The sequence below is a fragment of the Bidens hawaiensis genome, unplaced genomic scaffold (assembly GCF_021521415.1).
Source record: "Bidens hawaiensis isolate Kalapana, Puna unplaced genomic scaffold, B.hawaiensis_p1.1 tig00038435_1, whole genome shotgun sequence".
NCBI lineage: Eukaryota > Viridiplantae > Streptophyta > Magnoliopsida > Asterales > Asteraceae > Bidens > Bidens hawaiensis.
The window spans coordinates 23,367-44,548 of record NW_027496737.1 but is presented as its reverse complement, the minus strand read 5'-3'; positions in this window follow the sequence as shown (position 1 = coordinate 44,548).

Sequence of the window (21,182 nt, the reverse complement as noted above, 5' to 3'; positions counted from 1 at the left end):
ACTTACCGTAATTTTTTACACACATAATCGACTTTTTACACATGTGTAACTAAAGTTTAAACTTGTGTAATTTTCAGAAATACTTATTCTCTCTCCTGATTTATTTGTTAATCAAATTTTAATCTCAGCCACATATTCTAACTCATTTAATTAAATGTGTGGTCAAAAATTGAGTCTTAAAGTTCTTAAAACTCATCAAGTTCTCAAAATATCCCTCTCATATATATATATATATATAATATAAACGAAGACATAAAAATCCTACGTGTCGCGATGTGGTCGCTCCCCCTTTTTTTGGAGTCACCAGATTTGCTTGATTTTCAAATGGAGGCTTCTCATGCATTTGACCCGAATTCATGGGTATGGGTCTTACCAAACCCAAATATTCCTTAAACGGGTTATAACATCTCATTAAATTAAAAACTATTCTTACCAAATTATTGATGTAAAAATCCTATAAAATAGGATATAATAAAAATTAATATCTTATTTATTTTAAAAATATATATATTATTTAAATTAAAAAACCAATTTGATAGTAAAAAATAAACGGGTCTTGGGTCTCATCAAACCATAAGTATATTATTAACTTTCATAAATATTATTTATAATTAAAAAACCAATTTTATAGTAAAAAAAATAAACGGGTCTTGGATCTCATCAAAACCATATAGCTTTTAAACCGTGTTATAACATCTCATTTATTTGTGTAACAATTTATCATCAAACCATAAATATATTATTAACTTTCATACAATAAAAAAATATAAATTCAAAAAATAAATAAATATTAGAACAAATAATATAAAACAACTACGGGAGATAAAAACTAGTATATATATATATGTGGAAAAATGTTCAAATAAGAATAAGGAGTTTTCTATGAATGGTAAGAACCAATAAATTTTTAACCCTTGGCATTACAAATGATGGTTAAAGAACAATTCTAGGAAACTATGCCGGTTATAATGATGAAAGAGTAATTCTAGGAAACTATGTCGGTTATTGGTAATTTTAAATCTTAACCACTGATTAACATGATCCAGTGGCTATGATTTATTCTTAGTTTTCCTAGGAAACTACTTATTTTTAGGATAACTCCCCTATATATATATATATATATACGCACTAGTTTGATCCTCCCATGTTACGGGGGTTTGTTAAAGCTTTTGTTTTAATTGCTTTGTCATTTTATGATGATTTATTTTATTTTTTAACTTAGTTTTGTTTTAATTTAATACATATATGTTACTTTGTTATTATATTTTATAGAGTTTGAGTTTTTGCAATTGAGATGTGTAGGTTTTTTAGATTTTTAACGAACAAACATAAACGGGCACGAACATGTTGATTTTTTTAAATGAACAAACATGAACACAAATATTTATCTAATGAAAAATGGGATGTTAATGTAGTTGACAATGGCGGGTAGTATCGGAAGTTTACCGGCGATGAAGATGATAGAGCAGCAACATAGAACATGTAAAGGAGATAAATTAAAGTAGGGTTTAATGATAATATTTACCAATAAATGAGATCTTAGAACCCATTTGAGGGCTATTAGGGTTTGGTAAGACCCATAACCCGTGTAAATTATTCGTTGATGATTAAGGGGTTATTTCACAAATAAATGAGATGTTATAACCCGTTTATGAGATATCCGGGTTTGGTGAGACCCATGACCCACAAAAATTATTATTTAATTATGAAAGAGTTTCATAAATATATGAGATGTTATAACCCATTTAGAGACTATCCGGGTTTGGTAAGACCCATATCCGTGAATTCGGGTCAAATGCATGAGAATTCTCCATTTAGAAATCAAGCAATTCGGTGGCTCTAGAGAATGGGGGGAACAACCTGAGAGCGACACATAGGTATCTTAACTTTTTTGAAGTTCTCAAATGATACTATATATATATATATATAGAAACATGATCAAATACATTTTATTTTTAACATGAAAACGGTGAGAACCAATTTGTTGTTATGATTATGTTTATTTTTATAAGTGTTTGCTGCTATTTTTTGTTCGTATTTGCTAATTTTCGATTATGAGACGTTATAAGTATTTTCTTATTTATATTTTGTTGTTACTATTAGATGTTTTCTTTTGCTGTTATAAGTATTTGTTGGTATATGTTGTTATTATTTTGTTGTTGATTTTGATTCTTTTGTTGTAATTTTTAGGTTATTTTCTTTGTTATTATAAGTCATTGTTTATTTAGATTGGTATTGTAGTTGGTATTATTTCTTACGTTCGTGTTTTTAAATAAATTGACATTATTTCTTACGTACTCATGTTAAGATCAAAATCTATATTAGGAGGACAAAATGGTAATTGTCTATTTCCGGCGAGACACCCTTATATTAATTGCACATATCCCGCCAGCGACAATCCTTTATTGCACCGGCAACGGCAACTTGAATGGAATTGAATGCTGAAACAATTAATTACACTATATGCGGCTTTTAACAGTCCCCCCCCCCCCCATCAATTCTCCATGTCCATTGATTGATATTAACAATCGTAAGCCGTTACAACCATTCCATGATTAATTTGGTTGTGGGTATCCTTAGTTTCGTTGAATTAGGACCATCTGTGCTCACTGTCACCGCCTAAAATTCTCCACTCAAGGTCGTTCTTTTTGGTATGTCCCATATGCTTTTACTCCGAAATACAGGTTTCTTAAATTCAGTCTTTTCTTAATTTATTCTTATTTTTAACTTCTTAATCGCCCAATTTTTAGCAATAGAAGGAAACTTATTAGCAATTTGTTTGATTTTGGAATTTTAGGGTTTCATAGGGCCTTGGATTACATCCCGGAGGTTATTCAGGTTTATATTAATTTTAAAAAGTTTTATTATCTCAATATTAAATTTGGTAGTTATATTTTTTAATGTTTGTTTTTTTGTTTTTTTTGGGCATACATTCTAATGAGGAAGAAGATGCTCTTCACCTTCAGATGAGGTATGCAATTTAATTTTTGAGTGCTAACAGGTATGTGTAGTAGGGTATAATTTGGATGCACATCTTTATTTAATTCACTTTTACTAATAACATGCTAAATGATGATAATCTTGCTTAATTCTAATGACTTAAAAAGTGACATTCTTCAAGATCTCTTGTGTTGAAACGTCATGCCATATTTGTGTTGTGCATTTTGGCGTAGGTACCAAGATCTCTTGTTTTCTTCAATTAGTATTTAGTGAGAGTTTTCACTGTAAAAAGATTGACGAGTTTTGTGATTTATCGATTCCAAGAAGTGGTGAAATTTTGCTCGAACTCCCGTCCTTCAGTTCAACGTCGCTCGAGCTTGAGTAACTTTCTGTGATTGACCTTGGCCTGCTTAAAATTAATTTAATTATAATTTTATATTAACACACTTTTAGCCTCAACTCCAACAATCTGCAATTGTGTTTTGTTGCAGTAGTTTTGTTATAAATTAAACGATGGTTGTAAGCAAGCGCATTGTCTCGCCCACCTACAATTGTATGTATTTACCTTTTTACCCTTTTACTTTCCTTATGTAAATGTCGTTGAAATGCTATTATTTCTTATAGTTACAGGTCTGAGATAGGAAAGGGGAAAAGCAAACCATTTTGGAGTTAGCCCGGCCCGAGATCGGTACTGAAGAGGTAGGTCCCAGCAGAGCCCAGTTGGACCCGCAAGACTCACCTTGAAGAGGGACGTCTGCGCAGAAACCAACTGGATCCGCAGGACCAACCATGCTCAGAGACGTGACGTCCTTACGCGCAGTACGCAAGCTGTTCCCGCAGGAGATGCCTCCCAATGGTGAAGGACTCTGCCTGTTCCCGCAGCTGCGGATACAAGCCATCAGGGAAGGCCACCCGCGCAGCAAGGCTACACGCACAAGGCACTTAGCTCTCAATCACTCAGTGTCACATGAAGGAATGAGCAAAGCCGGGAACAATCCCGCACAAAGGCGGGAGGGGGAATACTCCCGCCCAACTAAGCCAGTCCGTACGATACGGGAAGATCTTCTGTACTGTACCTGACGAGGTATGGGCAAAAGATCTGACTAAAGATACGACAGCTTATTGACAACAGTATGGCGAGCAGCATGCTCCTGTACTGTATGTCACTATTAGCCGCTGCCTACTCACCAACTCCTGTCATACCACGTGCATAGCCGGCAGTTGGTGGAAAAGGAATAGTACACAGCAGGCCTGGTCACTATCAGCCGCTGCCTACCCACCAACTACCAGCAGGGCACGTGCGTAGGCCACTGTTGGTAGAACAGGAATACTATTCAGCAGGCCACACCTCCTTGGAAACCTACCTTCGGCTATAAATACCACAAATGGTATGATCATCTCATCTTATCATATCTTATCACATTATCATCATATTATACCTGATATCTGCTCTAGCAATCTCTTAATATACATTTATATTTAAAGAGCAATCTAGTCTGATTCTCACGCCGGAGGGTGGTCACAAGGAGGAACCCCCCCCCCCTTCTCAGTGACAAGCTCACGGTGTCTGTTTTGCAGGTTATCAGAAGAACCATCTTTTCTGGGTCTAACCCCTCGTGGGAAACATCTATCTAACCCCGAGGTTATCCGTAATCTGCCCGGGGTCCGGTTAGTGTTTCTTCATTGGCGCCATCCGTGCATAAAAGCTAGAACTTCATTTCTTTTCAGTTTTTTCAAACTTCTGGAAAGATGGTTAAAGAAACTCCGGTAACCACAACCCCAGCTACTGGGGGGAGTACCGGCGACTACACAGTCTTTACAAACACTACCCCGGTTACCCAAGCCGGGGCAAGTGAAGTAAATTTTACGAACACTACCCCAGTTACCCAAGCTGGGGCAAGTGCAGTAAATAATCGCTCACTGGGATTCACCGATACCCAGTTAGAGAAACGAACAAGGCTCCCCCGCCAAACACTCGATGAAGTTAAGGCATGGGCGGAGGCACGTCAGAAGGAATTCCAAGCTGAGTTGGACGAACGCTTGCGTTCCGTCCAACAGGCTGACGAATTCGAAGAATACTTGGACGATGACTCGGAGGAATCCGACTCCGACGCGAACCCTCGCCATAGGGCAAAAGGGAAGCGTAAGGAAACGGACTCCCAACCGAGAAGGCATTTTAGAGAAGCCTTCAAACCAAAAAACACAGGTGGAAGTCCACGTGACTTCTCCAAAACATTCAGACCAAACGTTGCAAATGCGGGAACGTCCAAATTTGCAAGGGACATTGCGGAAGCAATTGCCCCAAAAAGTGCCAAACAAATGTCCAGCATAGGCACATATGATGGTATATCTGACCCAGATGATCATTTGAACAGATTCATAGCGGGGGCAACCGTCAGTAGTTGGACGGAACCTACGTGGTGTTACATGTTCCAAATGACGCTTGTTGGGGCTGCTAGAGTGTGGTTCGATCGTCTACCGGTCAACCACATCTACGACTGGGCAGACTTCCAACAGAAGTTTAGCCAACACTTCAGCCAGCAAAGAAAGTATACCGAGGAGCAATGGACAATCCTCAAATGCATTCGAGAGGAAGATGAATCTTTGCTAGACTTCATCACTCGCTTCAACTCGAAGAAGCTAAGTCTGGGTAACATTAGCGAAGATCTTGTTCGCGCTGCTTTTATTCAGGGCGCGAACGACCCAGAGCTCATCCGCACCTTAACGGGTAAAGATGGCATGCCATCCACATGGGATGCCATCATGACAGCAGCTAAACGCTTTGCGGAAACGGAGAAGCAACTGGGTAGAGATCTCCCACAGAGCACAAACCTCTACACCCAGAAAACAAGAGAAGACAACGTCCTTACCGCCCGATTAAACAAAAAGCGGAAGCTAGGCATTTGGCAGTCAAGGGTAAACTTTGACACCTCATCCGGCTTGCAACATCGGTTAGGCGGAAGGGATAACGTACGGTCGAACCAGAACTCCAGATGGACGCCACTCACCAAAAGCGTCACCGAGATATTCGCCACTGAGGAGCTCCCATGGCCAAAGGCTCCAATAATCCGACATCGTCCCAACGCTGATCGGAGCAAATACTGTGACTTTCACAGGACAAAAGGCCACAACACTGAAGAATGCACAGACGTAAAGGATATGGTCGAAGCATTTGTCAGAGATGGGACGCTCGCGCACCTCGTGGCGCAATGAACGCTGAGCAGGCTGATGCGTGTAGAACCCCAGCTGGGGAAAACACATAAAAATTCCAGCTTCAATGTGGACTATCGGCTCGATGGCACTCCCATCCCAACAACATGGAAGGGAGCTAAATTACACAGTTTGCATGTAGATCAATTCCAAATTTGTAAAGAAAAGGCCAAGAGCCACTTCTAATGGAAATGATTCTCCTTAGAACATCGACGCTGATGATTTTACATTTATACTTTATGAACTATCAACACTGGTGCAGGTTTTCACCGCATACATAAGTGTGAAAGTCGTTGCATGGGGAAGGCGGCAAAACCCGCATAAACCCAAAAAACGGCAAACCTTCACGCAGGTCAGTTGAGGGGGAAAAGTTCAGTCATCCCACTAAATGAAAGTGCCGGTCTATCCGCATGAATCATGATAGAGGAAACTGAACACTAACCTATTAACAACCGCGCGTCGAACGGTTAATTTATTCAACACGGATATGCCGGTTTTCACCGCATAATTACGTGGAAAGTCGTTGCGTGGGGAAGGCGGCAAAACCCGCATAAACCCAAAAAACGGAAAACCTTCACGCAGGTCAGTTGAAGGGGAAAAGTTCAGTCATCCCACTAAATGAAAGTGCCGGTCTATCCGCATGAATCATGATAGAGGAAACTGAACACTAACCTATTAACAACCGCGCGTCGAACGGTTAATTTATTCAACACGGATATGCCGGTTTTCACCGCATAATTACGTGGAAAGTCGTTGCGTGGAGAAGGCGGCAAAACCCGCATAAACCCAAAAAACGGCAAACCTTCACGCAGGTCAGTTGAAGGGGAAAAGTTCAGTCATCCCACTAAATTAAAGTGCCGGTCTATCCGCATGAATCATGATAGAGGAAACTGAACACTAACCTATTGGCAACCGCGCGTCGAACGGAAAACTTATTCAAAACAAAATTTCTAACAAAAGGATGAGGAAAACCTACACGCAGGTCAGATGTACGTAAAGTTTAGCCATCCTACTAAGTGCAAGTGACGGTCCTACCCGCACAATCACGAAAGAGGAAGCAAAACTTCAACCTACTATCTGCCACGTTCAAAGGTTAACTTATCCTAACACTTAGAAATTTCAAAAAAGATGAGGAAAACCTCCACGCAGGTCAGATGGTGAAGTTTAGCCATCCTACTAAGTGCAAGTGACGGTCCTACCCGCACAATCACGAAAGAGGAAGCAAAACTTCAACCTATTATCTACCACGTTCAAAGGTTAACTTATCCTAACACTTAGAAATTTCAAAAAAGATGAGGAAAACCTCCACGCAGGTCAGATGGTGAAGTTTAGCCATCCTACTAAGTGCAAGTGACGGTCCTACCCGCACAATCACGAAAGAGGAAGCAAAACTTCAACCTATTATCTACCACGTTCAAAGGTTAACTTATTCTAAACACTTGGAAAATTGCTAATTTAAACTAAAGTATGCAAGTCATATAACGTTTATAAAGCAAGGAATCCAAAGAAAGTAGCGGTCTTACCCGCACAAAGATTTATATTTCACAATGATTCATTACAAGAATGGCCGGGTAACTACCCGCCTACAAGAAAATAAATCTATACAAGCTAAATCTATCCTAGCAGTGGGAAGGGATCTTCAGGATCAGGCTTCAGGGCCACTTCCACTTGGACCAGCACCATCAGTAGAGCGTGGCAGTTCAAGGAAAGCTTTAAGGATAGCTAGCCCATCATCAGCAGCAGCAACTTCGTTCACCTTCTCCACCACCGGATGCGGAAAGGCAGCATACTGGTTCACTGCTTGGTCGTAAGCAGCTTCAGTATTTACGTCATATAGAGGGAAGTTGGAAGGCGGGATGCCCTTCTCAACGAACCCTAGACCAAGCAGGAAGCCGGCCTTTTCCCCATCCTCGTGAGAAGCGTTGAGGGCTGCGCTCATAGCATCGTCATAAGACGTCTCAGCAAAGACCCGATGCACAACCTACAAAAAAGAAAATACAAGTATCAGAACCTTTTCTATTTACAAAGAAAAGCGTAAAGACATGAAAAGCTTACCTGAGACAACGCTTCTCGAAGAAGCCATTCATTGGCAACCAGAGCTTCTTGGAGGGCAGCTTGAGCTTCGTTACGGGCGCGTTCGGCTTCACTCTTGTTGAGGTTGGCAAGCAACACATCTTTAGCCGCAGCCTCTTCGACGCCCTTTAGCTTACGCTCAGTATGGTCAAGCACCCCCCTCTGGTCCAAGATTTCTTGGAGCTTTTTGGCGTCTTCCATCGCCAAGGCATCATGAGCCTGCTGGAGAGCCTCTAATTTGGCCTTAAGCTCCTCATTCTCCACGCGTAGAGGCTCAGCAACAGCTTCAGCCTTGGTGGCCCTCTCGGTTGCGTTCCGTGCAGTTTCCTTAGCCAGCCGAAGCTGTTCATTAACAGCTTGGGCAGCCTTGGAACGGGCCTCGAGCCGGGCCTGAACTTCAACCTCGAGGGTCTTGAAGGCCTTCTCTTTTTCCGCAGCCACTGCGGTAAGCCTTTGGTTCTCCTCCCGGACAGCCCGCGCCTGAGCTACTTCTTTAATGCGAGCTGCTTTTAACTTGTCGTTTTCACGACAAAGCAGCTCGACGCGCGGCTGCATCCGGGCCAGGAGAACCCGAAGCTCATTGGTTAGCCTACCCTCCTGGTAGCTAGCCATGGCTTCCCCCAACGCACCACTGGGAGCAGCGTGACGAGCCCACTCCACGCACTCCACAGGGGTGCGAAGGGTTGTTCCTCGGCGAATGTTCCATCGTGGAACATACACATCATTGGAATCCGACACTGCAAAAAACAAAAAGCAGTTAGGAAAAGATGATAAATATATATATATATATATATATATATATATATATATATATATATATATATATATATATATATATAATAGGCCAAAAGAACCCTACGCACCTGTAGGGTCAATAACAGGCCGATAGCCGCCAAACCCATCACCTGAACCCAACGGAAATCCATCCAAGAGGTCAGGCAGATGGGAAGGAGGCAGAGATTGGCGAGAAGCCCCATGCATACCTGAAGGATCGGCCGTCGTTGCCGATGACGGAGGCATGGTAGAAGCCGCCGCGGTCGCCGCCGCGGAATCCGCAGCAAAAGTAACCGCCGGCTCGGTGAAAGATGCGGTAAAAATGGCACTCACAGCCGGCGGTGACGTCATCACAGCTGGAACAGTCGGCTCAAAGGAGTGAGCAACTGAACCAGCGGAAGCAGGCGCAGGCGCCTGGGTCGTCGCCTCAGGTAGGCTGACCAGGCCTACCGTCATTGGCGGAGGGGTACTCCTCTGCGCTCCACCCTGGAATGCGTCAACATCCACGCCTGCACAAAGAAGAAAAGTGTTAACGATATTAAGCTATGAAGTTAAAGATAAAGGAAGTTTGTACTTACGGGTTTTCTTGAGCCTAAAGGTACGGACAGGCGGGGACGAACCCGATGGAGCCGGCCTCTTTGCGCCGCTCACCGTTGTTATCCTGGGCTCTCCGGAGGTGACAATCGTCGCAGCCTCCGGAGCGGTCTTATCACCACCGGGATTCCCCGCCACCTCTTCGCTCTCGGTCTCCGAATCAGACCGAGGCGCCGGATCGGCAGTGGAGGCCACCTTCTCCTTCCCCTTCCCGCCGGCAGCCTTCTTCTTCCGCACCAACGGAGGACCATCTGCGGATTCCTCATCAGAACATACGATTAGAGGAATTCCAGCAGAGGTTTCAACATTGAGGGGTCGAGGGTCGAATAGCGCCTTACCTGGCCGCCTGGCGCTAAGGATCTCGTGGCCTAGCGGATAGACCTCCACGAACCGATCCGCCGTTTGTTCTAGGATGGGCAACTCGTTCTCGTCTAGAGCGCGAGTGCCCATCCGAGCGGGACCGTCAGCCTCCCGCGGGTACATGAGCGACTGCAAGTCGTTCCCCTCTGAAATAAACAGGAAAGAAGTTAGAAGAGATTCTAAATCAACAAAAAGAAACAAAGCATACCGTAAGGAACAGAGTTCGAACCGTATTCGAGGACGATCGGGATCTTTCGCGCATCCGCATCCTTCCACACCCGGCTCATCCCGAGCATCACCATCCCGGACTCCGCAAACCGGTAAACCGGAGATTGGACCCGGGATATCTTCGAGAACCATTCCGCCTCCTGGTAGTTGGAGGCGTGAAGGCTTGGGAGAGCTTGCCCATTCTTAAATTTCATGGCAAGGGGGATGGCGCGAGCAGAAAGGTAGAAGAATTCCCTCTTCCACGAGCGAAGACTGCGCTCGGTTGCGCAAATCTTCAAACCCTTAATCCGGGTTATCAACGTATACCACCCCTGGATGCACCTCCAAGTGTAAAAGGTCATCAGGCGGTCAACATAGGGCTCAATGCCCAGAATCCGGCACACCCACTCGAAGTGCCGAATCTTGGCAATCGCCATCGGGTGCACCTCGGTCAGGTGCACACCGTGCCTCTCCAAGACACGGTACACAAACTTTGTCAATGGGAACCTAAGATTCCCATAAACAAAGAATGCAGCATATACCCCGATCTTGCCTCTGGGGGCATCGTACACCGTCTGATGGGGTTCAGGAAACTCAGGCTCGAGAGACTCGAGCATGAACTTCCTGACGACGTACTGATACAGATCGACAGGCAGAGCACACTGGCACTCGCCAGCAGTACTCTTGTCATCGGCTGTAGATTCGAGATCACGAGACGACATCTTACAAAAGAAAGAAAACGATTTCAAGAGAATGCTCGACTGAAAGATGAGTATTCGCCGGAAATCGTTCTGAAGATGAAGAGAAGAGTGAAAGTGTGGATTACAAAGAACCCTCTCCCCCTTTATATACTAATCGCAATTAATGCGATGCATTTAATGCGGAAGAGAGAGAAATCGAAGGTGCAATGAAACTATGACACGTGGCAAAGAGCAAGCTGGCAACAGCTGTTGAAAGGACGCGTACCATTAATTTCGCCGCCACGCGCCCGAAAAATCGCGCCCACGCGCCTGAAAAGGCGTCTGGAATGACCATGTACTGTCACGTCACCATAACTTCCTGCACGTCCTGACACAGTCAGAAGAAACCGTCGCACGACGTTTCAGACGTTTGGACTGTTCTTATCCTTTCACCAACTCTTCGAATTTCAAAATTCAAAAAGATTCAAAAGTAAGCGGGAAAATACCCCTTACCTTGGCAACCAAGTAACCGTAAGACGAATGCGGGTACAGTGTTAAGGCAAAACCCTTCACATACCTAGCACCCGCAGGGAATTGAAGCCAAGAATAACTTGGCAACCAAGTAACCGTAAGACGGATGCGGGTACAGTGTTAAGGCAAAACCCTTCACATACCTAGCACCCGCGGGGAATTGAAGCCAAGAATAACTTGGCAACCAAGTAACCGTAAGACGGATGCGGGTACAGTGTTAAGGCAAAACCCTTCACATACCTAGCACCCGCAGGGAATTGAAGCCAAAAATAACTTGGCAACCAAGTAACCGTAAGACGGATGCGGGTACAGTGTTAAGGCAAAACCCTTCACAAACCTAGCACCCGCAGGGAATGGACGCCAGGAATACCTTGGTAGTAAAGTAACCGTAAGACGAGCGCGGGTACAGTGTTAAGGCAAAACCCTTCACATACCTAGCGCTCCGCAGAGAATTGAAACCAAGAAGGATCTTCTGGGCAATGCTTGCGGAAACGGAAATAACATCCCCGCATAGCGGGAACGTCGAGAACTACGTTGTTTGAAGCTCCAGGATGGAATTGGTGGTTTTAACATAATTGATCACTATGTTCAAAACTACCAAAACCTCATGGAGAATCCACACAAGTGGGACTCAACGCTCCTGACTTACGAGGAGGTTACAGACCTACCCGCATCATACCCAAAGATCAAGCAGGAAACTCGGGAATTTCTGTAAGTGACAAGGACTTCCGCGGGAAGAATCCCCATGGAAAACCTTAAAAAACCCTTTTCAAAACCCTTTGCTTAAGTCCAAAAGTTCACCTCACTTTATTAAACACTCATGAGAAGAACATTGGACGGGGGGGACTTGAAGAGGTAGGTCCCAGCAGAGCCCAGTTGGACCCGCAAGACTCACCTTGAAGAGGGACGTCTGCGCAGAAACCAACTGGATCCGCAGGACCAACCATGCTCAGAGACGTGACGTCCTTACGCGCAGTACGCAAGCTGTTCCAGCAGGAGATGCCTCCTAATGGTGAAGGACTCTGCCTGTTCCCGCAGCTGCGGATACAAGCCATCAGGGAAGGCCACCCGCGCAGCAAGGCTACACGCACAAGGCACTTAGCTCTCAATCACTCAGTGTCACCTGAAGGAATGAGCAAAGCTGGGAACAATCCCGCACAAAGGCGGGAGGGGGAATACTCCCGCCCAACTAAGCCAGTCCGTACGATACGGGAAGATCTTCTGTACTGTACCTGACGAGGTATGGGCAAAAGATCTGACTAAAGATACGACAGCTTATTGACAACAGTATGGCGAGCAGCATGCTCCTGTACTGTATGTCACTATTAGCCGCTGCCTACTCACCAACTCATGTCATACCACGTGCATAGCCGGCAGTTGGTGGAAAAGGAATAGTACACAGCAGGCCTGGTCACTATCAGCCGCTGCCTACCCACCAACTACCAGCAGGGCACGTGCGTAGGCCACTGTTGGTAGAACAGGAATACTATTCAGCAGGCCACACCTCCTTGGAAACCTACCTTCGGCTATAAATACCACAAATGGTATGATCATCTCATCTTATCATATCTTATCACATTATCATCATATTATACCTGATATCTGCTCTAGCAATCTCTTAATATACATTTATATTTAAAGAGCAATCTAGTCTGATTCTCACGTCGGAGGGTGGTCACAAGGAGGAACCCCCCCCCCCCCCCTTCTCAGTGACAAGCTCACGGTGTCTGTTTTGCAGGTTATCAGAAGAACCATCTTTTCTGGGTCTAACCCCTCGTGGGAAACATCTATCTAACCCCCAGGTTATCCGTAATCTGCCCGGGGTCCGGTTAGTGTTTCTTCAGGTACAATGGATGGAATTGCGTGAAAAAGGTTGATAAATAAAGAGCAGGTTGTAAAATCTATCTATCCTGCACAATATATTTGTTAGTTTTCATTCTCATATATATATATATATATATATATATATATATATATATATATATATTAATGACTTGACAGAGTTGCACCTCTCTGAGGACATGGTCCAGGATAGAGATTCGTGGAGACGTAGGATTAAGGTTAACGACTTCTAGGGGAAGGTACCTAGTTAGCTTAGCTTTCTATTTAGGGTCTAGTTGGCTAGCCTTGCTCCTTGTTGTTTATGAATATTTTTTTGTTTGATGCTGCTTTTTGTTTCCTATGCCCTTTTCTTAGTAGGTTACAGATTCCTTGCTTTTTTGGTAGTTTGTTATGTATGTATTGCTAAGTGTCTTTTGCTTGTAGGATGTATGTTTACTATGATTACCTGTAAGTAGCTTTATGAGCCGGGGGTCTCTCTGGAAGCAGCCTCTCTATTCTCTCGGATAGAGGAAAGACTTGCCTACATCCCACCCTCCACTGACCCTACCGATAGCGTGCTATGCAGTGGGATATACAGGGCTTGATTGATTGATATATATATATATATATATACATATTCCTTCAAGTTCTTAAATAATTTAACAGTTCTGTAATGATACTCATCCTATATATATATATATATATATATATATATATCACTTAGTTATGTATCTTTTTTTAAATTTCAGGAACATGCTGAGAAAACAAGGTTGCCCGACTATCTATTGATATCTGGATTGGTAACAGAACAAGAAGTAGGACAAGTTCACATATGAAATCACATTAAAAGTCAAAGGTATGCTACTTGAATTTTTGTTTCAGTCAGAAGGTCAAACTCCTATTTTCAAGTTAAACGAGTTCGTGCATATGTCTACATTCTAACTGTTAATGTGATGCATATTTGTTTACTGAAAACTCATATCTTTGACCTGAATAGTCATGCTTTTTGAAGTTGTTTTAATATGGTGCATATGCAATTTTATATCACATAATTAAGGTAGTATATCATATATAACTCATTGTCTCATCATGTCAGTCTCCCTTGAGGAGGTTTTATGTGTTTACAATCATTTAAATAATATATAACTTGGGAATAGCTTTCTTTTACAAATTCTCCTCAAGTTTGGCATATTGTAGCAGACTGGTGCGGGGCAGTTTGGTCAAAATTATCGAGGGCGGATTTGGAATCAAGTGACATAGGTCACTTGTTGTTTAGATTATATTGACGTCAGCTCTGACATTTACAAGTTGCTTCAGATTAGAAAGTGTATCAAAGAGTGTATCAAAGAGTCAGATTCCATCTAAGCTAATACAGGGTCACGTTTCAGATTATGGATTCAGCCTAGGGTCACACATCGGTTTTGGTTAAAATCAGAATGTGAGCTCAAGGGTAATTTCAGTATTACAGTTTTAGTGTATGTTATGTTCATATAGTCAATTGTTAAGTCAACATGGTGCATCTTTAAAGTAAAAATGAAATAGAAGGTGAAGGTTAGTGCAGTAAGCGTCGAAGTAAATGTTGGAGAAGATAATGATAACAAAAAAAATAGAAGGTAATGCCCCATTTACGAGTTCGATTTATGTAGTTTGGAGGATGATTTGAATGGAGACACATAAACTGATCCTCGGAGCCTTTATGCAAGGGTGACTCCATAAGCTGCTAAATATGATTGCAAATTACTTGTGAAGACGTTTCATCTGATTCCTTTGACCGTTAGTTTTTAAGCATCTTGCTTTGGTGTACTATGAAAGGCGTCGGGAAATTGCTCCTAATCATACATGTACGCACATGTTAAAATTCGCTCTGGGAGTAACCCAAACCCGACACTTTTATAAACCTTACCGGCACCTTAAATGATCGTTTTAAAATTTCTATCAATACAATATCTTTGCAGGAAGTACTCAGGACTCACGTTAACCAAAAATGATCCATTGTTTATCCCAAAAAACTAAGGTTTAGTTTCTAGCACAGGAAGCCCAATAAGCCCGAAGACCTTTAGGAATCGAATAAATTGTGAATGAACAAAATTAAATATGAGCTAGAGGTTTCTACAAAGGAGGCAAGCCTTGCTGATGCAAAACGAGTAAACAGTCTGCGTTCAGTTTTTGGTGAAGTAAGCAGTTTGAAATATATGCTGATAATTAACTTTTTATATATGCAATATACACGAATTATAAAGTTTCATTTTGAGCACAAGTGTATCCAATCCAGTCAGGATTGTTGCTATTGGTCGAAAGGTGAACGACTTATTGGCTAATCATGAAAATGAAGAATAGCTGTCCATATCTGCTGAACTCTGTGACGGTGCACATGTTTTATAAATTAGTTTTTTTTTATAACTTTTTAATTAAATTTTTTGAGTAAAACTAGGGACTCATACCTGCTATTTTGTCTGAGTAAGGAATTATTGACGATATAAGCAGAGTTACTGCTGTAACAACTAAATATGCTTTTGGTGCTATTAAAAAGGCGGATGATCTTAAGGAGGAAGTTAACATGGCATCGAAGAAGTTGTTAGTGTGAGCAGGTGGTCCTGGATTATCATGACAAAAGAAACCATTTGAAGGTTTTAGAGTGGACAAAGGCGGTTGAAACTACTAGAGGGCAAAGGTGGTAGTGGGAAAGGTGATCTTGCTTAAGGACATGTTTATGATCTGCTGGTTTGACTTTGGGAAGTCATCTTTTTTTTTTTGTTACATCTTGAGGGTTTCATGTCGGGTTAGGGCTAGATATGCTAAATTTAATTTATACATGTCTATTGGTAATGACATAGTGTTGTTTAGTACGGAGAGTGTAAACAGAGGACCAGATACTTTCAGTTTAGTGTCTTTTAGTTTAGAGATTGTAAGGAGAGGGCATGATACATTTTGTGTGTTTCTAATGGGCCAAATGGTAACCATATAATAAACAGGATAACAAATAAACAATAACCATTTGTTGTTTATCAAGTTTTGTGTCTACTGATGTGTGAATTTGAATGTTACAGATTTGACTTTCTTGCGTCAAATTTGCTAGCTTTAGCCCTTAGAGATTCAGGATTGTTGATTTTATGGAATAAGAATTGGAGGTGTGTTATAAGTTGCTAGCTAGCTTTACATACTTAAAGTTTGAGGATTCTAACTATATATTTTTTATGTTGTTTGTGTGGTGGATTTTTGGTGCAGAAAACTTGGATTTGATGTCAGCTGCTAGCAATATATTTAGTGCGAGTGGGAAGAGAATGAGACAACCCTTGGTTTCGTTGGTGTTAAAGAGCTACGTTAGTGCTTACGGGTTTAGATCAAGTATCTGTTATCTTACATATTTATATTTCTAATCGTCAGTTGGATTGATATTGATGTAATTAGGTTCTTTTGTAACTCAGGGACTTAAGAGGTGTGTGTCTAAGATGATTGAAATGATTCATACTGTAAGCTTGATACATGATGTGTGGGATCAAACTAATACGAGAAGCGGTAAAAGGTTAAAATACATAGATATTTTCCATGATTAGTTCATTCTAATTTCGATGTTGGAAATAAAAGTTGTTTTTGTTTTTATTTTATATTTTATATTTTATATTTTTTTTCAAGGAGATCATAGCTTCTTTTGAGACTACTGAAGCTAAATTGCACTATGATCATTTGTAGAATTATCTTTAAGTAAGCGAGTTACAATTGAATTATTTTTATTTACATCTTGACATAGATTATATTACAAACTGAGTGTAACAAATATACTATATTTTTGATATAGAATGGTTCCTTTATTAAACTATATATTCTTGTTTACATAATCTCTTAAAAAGTCAATCAATCAATCATGCCCAGTAAAATCCCACCGACAGCAAAGCTATAAGTAGGGTCTGGGGAGGGTGGGATGTAGGCACACCGTACCTCTATCCAAAGGAATAGAGAGGTGGCTTCCAGAGAGACCCTCGGCTCTAAGTACATATGAAAATAAAGGAAATCAAAGTTTAACAGTTATATAAAAACTACTACTAATTATAATAATATTAATAATAAGATCACAGTTTAACAGCTATATAAAAGCTAATAATAATTATAATAATAATAATAATATGTGTAAGGGAAATACCATTATGGTATGTGACCAAAATAAGTTAAGTCTAAGCCCTAAGGTATTCAATTCTCTCTAAAAATCCTTAACTTTAATTCTACTTCTCCACGAATTCCTATCCTCAACCATGTCCTCGGAGAGGTTTAGGTCTATCAAATAATGCCTAATCCTCTCATCCCAAGTCAATTTCGGTCGTCCTCTACCCCTCCTCCCCTCTATAGTAATGTTTTCTACGGATCTAACAGGATTCGTCGTCTGTCTTCTCTTTACATGTCCAAACCATCTCCACTCCACTTTCTACGGGGCATAACATGTACCAACAGAAACCTTCAATCTCCCACCTTATTATGCTTCTTGTGTTCAATGTATCACTTTATGGACATTAAAAATAGAGACGAGATTCAATGGGAAATTGATTTCAACAAAAAACAAAAGACAATTGAGTCATTTTTCAAGAAACCTTCATAAATCATTCATGTAATATGCTATATATAAGGAATTATTAATTTATATTTTATATGGGGTCTAAAGAAATTATCAAAAATGTATTATCTTATAATTTTAGCGAATTATTAATTTAGAACCTTATCCCCGAGTCAGGACCGGCAAAAAATATTATTTTATAAAATTTATTAAATAATCGAGTATTAATTTATCGAATTTCTACTATAGCTAGAAAATGAAGTTTTATCAACTTCCTACTTCATAATTGATTTTGGAGTAAAGTGCTATTTTCGTCCTTATGGTTTGTCAAATAATGCGAATTTAGTTCAAAAAGTTTATTTTTTGTATACAGACCCTCCACGTTTCCCAGTTACCGCCAATTACATCCAAATCACTAACTCCGTTAAATTTTATCGTTAAGTCATGGGCAAAGGTGACTTTTCACTCTTTCTTTATTATAATACTTATTTAAGTGAACTGCGGTTTTCGTCCCTCTGATTTGTCCAAATCTGCAGTTTTAGTCCAGTAGTTTTAAATTTGCAATTTTCTTTCATATGGTTTCATTTCACTTGCAATTAAACCCGAATTCCCTAATCTTTTTAAGTATGGTCGTTAAACTCATCAGCGTGCCCTTCACCTGAGGGGCAGTTTTGTTCATTCTTTTTTCCTTTTTCCCCACCCCACCCCTCACGCGAGAGGGGTCAAGAATAGGACTAAGGTTTATTTGGGAAGAAAAATGACAAAAATGATCGTCACATGATGAGCACGCAAATGGGTTAACAACCGGACTTAACGAGATTAGAGAATTCAGGTTTAATTGCAAGTGAAATAAAGCCACAAGGAAGAAAATTGCAAATTTGAAACCACTGGACTAAAACTGCTGATTTGGACAAATCAGAGGGACGAAAACCGCAGTTCACTTAAATAAGTATTATAACAAAGAAATTGTGAAAAGACATGTCTGCCCCTAACTTAACGATAAAATTTAACAGGGTTAGTGATTTGGATGTAATTGGCAAGAACTGGGAAACGTTGAGGGTCTATATGCAAAAAATAAACTTTTTGGACTAAATTCGTATTATTTGCCAAACCACAAGGACGAAAATGGCACTTTACTCTTGATTTGATTCTATGAATCTAGTATTTGGGTTGGGCCTAACAAGGCCTATAACGATGATTTTTAAAGCATGTTCTGTTGGTTTTAGCATTCAAGGTCCAGGTCCGGTACTAGTTAAGTAAAGCCTGTCTCCTGAACCCATGGGCCGATGACCGATCTACCATGCTGTTCTAACTTCTAAGTTTCTAACCTGGGCCTTTTATCTAATCGAACTGCATTTGTACATAACTCAGTTTTTAACTTTTTAATGTTACCAAAATTTACAAATTATTTTAGTATGCCCCTATTATTTGATCAGCTTCTTACATCGTTATACTTTTAGCTATGGGTTTTTCTACCAATATATATATGGGTCCTTTTTATTAATGTAAAACTACTATATCATATATAGGTTTTCCTATTGAAGTATACTGTATGTATGAATTAAACAGGTATTTTAGTAAAAATATGAAATAATTCAAACATAGATAATAATGATCGACACGGGCTCACACCCGGCGTTGGTCCGTAATTGGTCTAGTCATGAGCAAACTTCTATTTAAGAAACTGTTTAGCTTAATTCTTAGATCTGTTTGTTCTGGTGAATGATCTATAAAGAATTTGGATATTGATTGTAATCATGTAAAATTAATAATATGCCTGGCTGGTAAATTTGTGAATGAAGTTTATATTGTTCAAAAGTAAAAAGAAAGGTTAACATCACACGTTGGAAGTAGAGTAAAATTATGGAGGAAGATTTTACGTTCTAATTAATTCCAGTGGCCATCCAAACAAGATTTTGGAATAAATAATTACAATTCAAATTCTAAAGAATTTAAGACTTCGTTTAATCATAAGAATCCAAAAGAGACTCGGATATCCAAATGAAACTAAATTTAAACATAAGAGTTCTAGAAGATTAGAATATCAAAATGTAGATTGTAATTATTTATTTTTCTAACAAAAAAGAAAACCAACAATGGGAGTTAAATCCTCATAACATCTTGATACCATTAGGCTACAGGTCGGTTCGTAGATGGAAATTAGTTACTGTTATGCATGTGCTCCAATAAAAAATTTGTTACATGATTAATATTGGGCCCTTATCTGTTATATACATTTGGCCCGTATTATTGATGCATCACTAGCACTAAAAATAAATTGTGGGTATGACTTACAATGACAGTTTTCGTTTTCGTTTTCGTTTTCATTTTCATATGCTAATTTGGCATGATGTTACGAAAGAAACAACTCACAGTAGAGGCCTATGTGGTCACCAAAGGAAACTAATTAAAGAGTTAAAAACGAATGAGGAAGAGTGTAAGGTCATAAGGAAACTAAATTAAAAATATTTGTTAATTTATTTTATATTGACAAGTATTTTCTGATTATCGAAAAATGACACATGATATAACTGAGATTAAACACATAAATTAATTAAGTTCATAATTCCTGCGTTTTAGCAGTTTTACTTTTTAGAATCAACCAAAATCATCAAATTTAAAGAACAACCTTCAAAGTTAAATTAAGACTACAAAGTCCAAATTTTCTTTTTCTTTTTTAGAACGGCAACTACAAAGTCCAAATTTTCTTTTTCTTTTTTAGAACGGCAACTACAAAGTTCAAATAACGCGACTTATTAATGTGAGAGGAAGTTCTCCTCGGCTTTATAAATCTTGTTAATCTTTGAGTATATCCTTCAAAATTCATCATTAATGTGTTTGGTGGAAGAGATGTTATCAAGTTGATTAATACCCAGATTGGACTTTCTTTAAAAGTGGAAGAAGAGAAGTTGAAAAGAACATTGGCGGAGCTTGTATGAAAACACCAAGAAGCCCGGACCCAATATATATATATTGACGTGATAGCAGTAGTTCTAATCTAGCCTTCAAATCATTTGAACCCATTGACCATTTTGTAACATAATATTTCTCATGTTTCAAAATTCATGAACGATATCATCATGCTTGGGGCTGTAAGCGAACCGGACGTCCAGTTGTCCGTTCGGCAAGAAGTTAGTTTGTGTTTGTCCGTTTAATAAACGAACCAGACTTGGACAAAAAAAATTCGTTCGGTAAGCTTAATGGACGAACACGGATAAAGGCCAGATCCGTTCAATAGTGCCCGTGAACGTCCGGTAACGTCAGGTTTGTGTATGTTTGTTCGTCGTTAATGAAAATATTAGTGTTCATTGTCCATTAGTGTCCATTAATGTTTATATGTTTGTTTATCAATTAATGTTCATTGGTGTCCATTAATGTTCATGTGTTTATTTGTCTATTAGAGTCTATTAGTGTCCGTTTGCCCATTAGTGTCTGTTTGTCCATTAGTG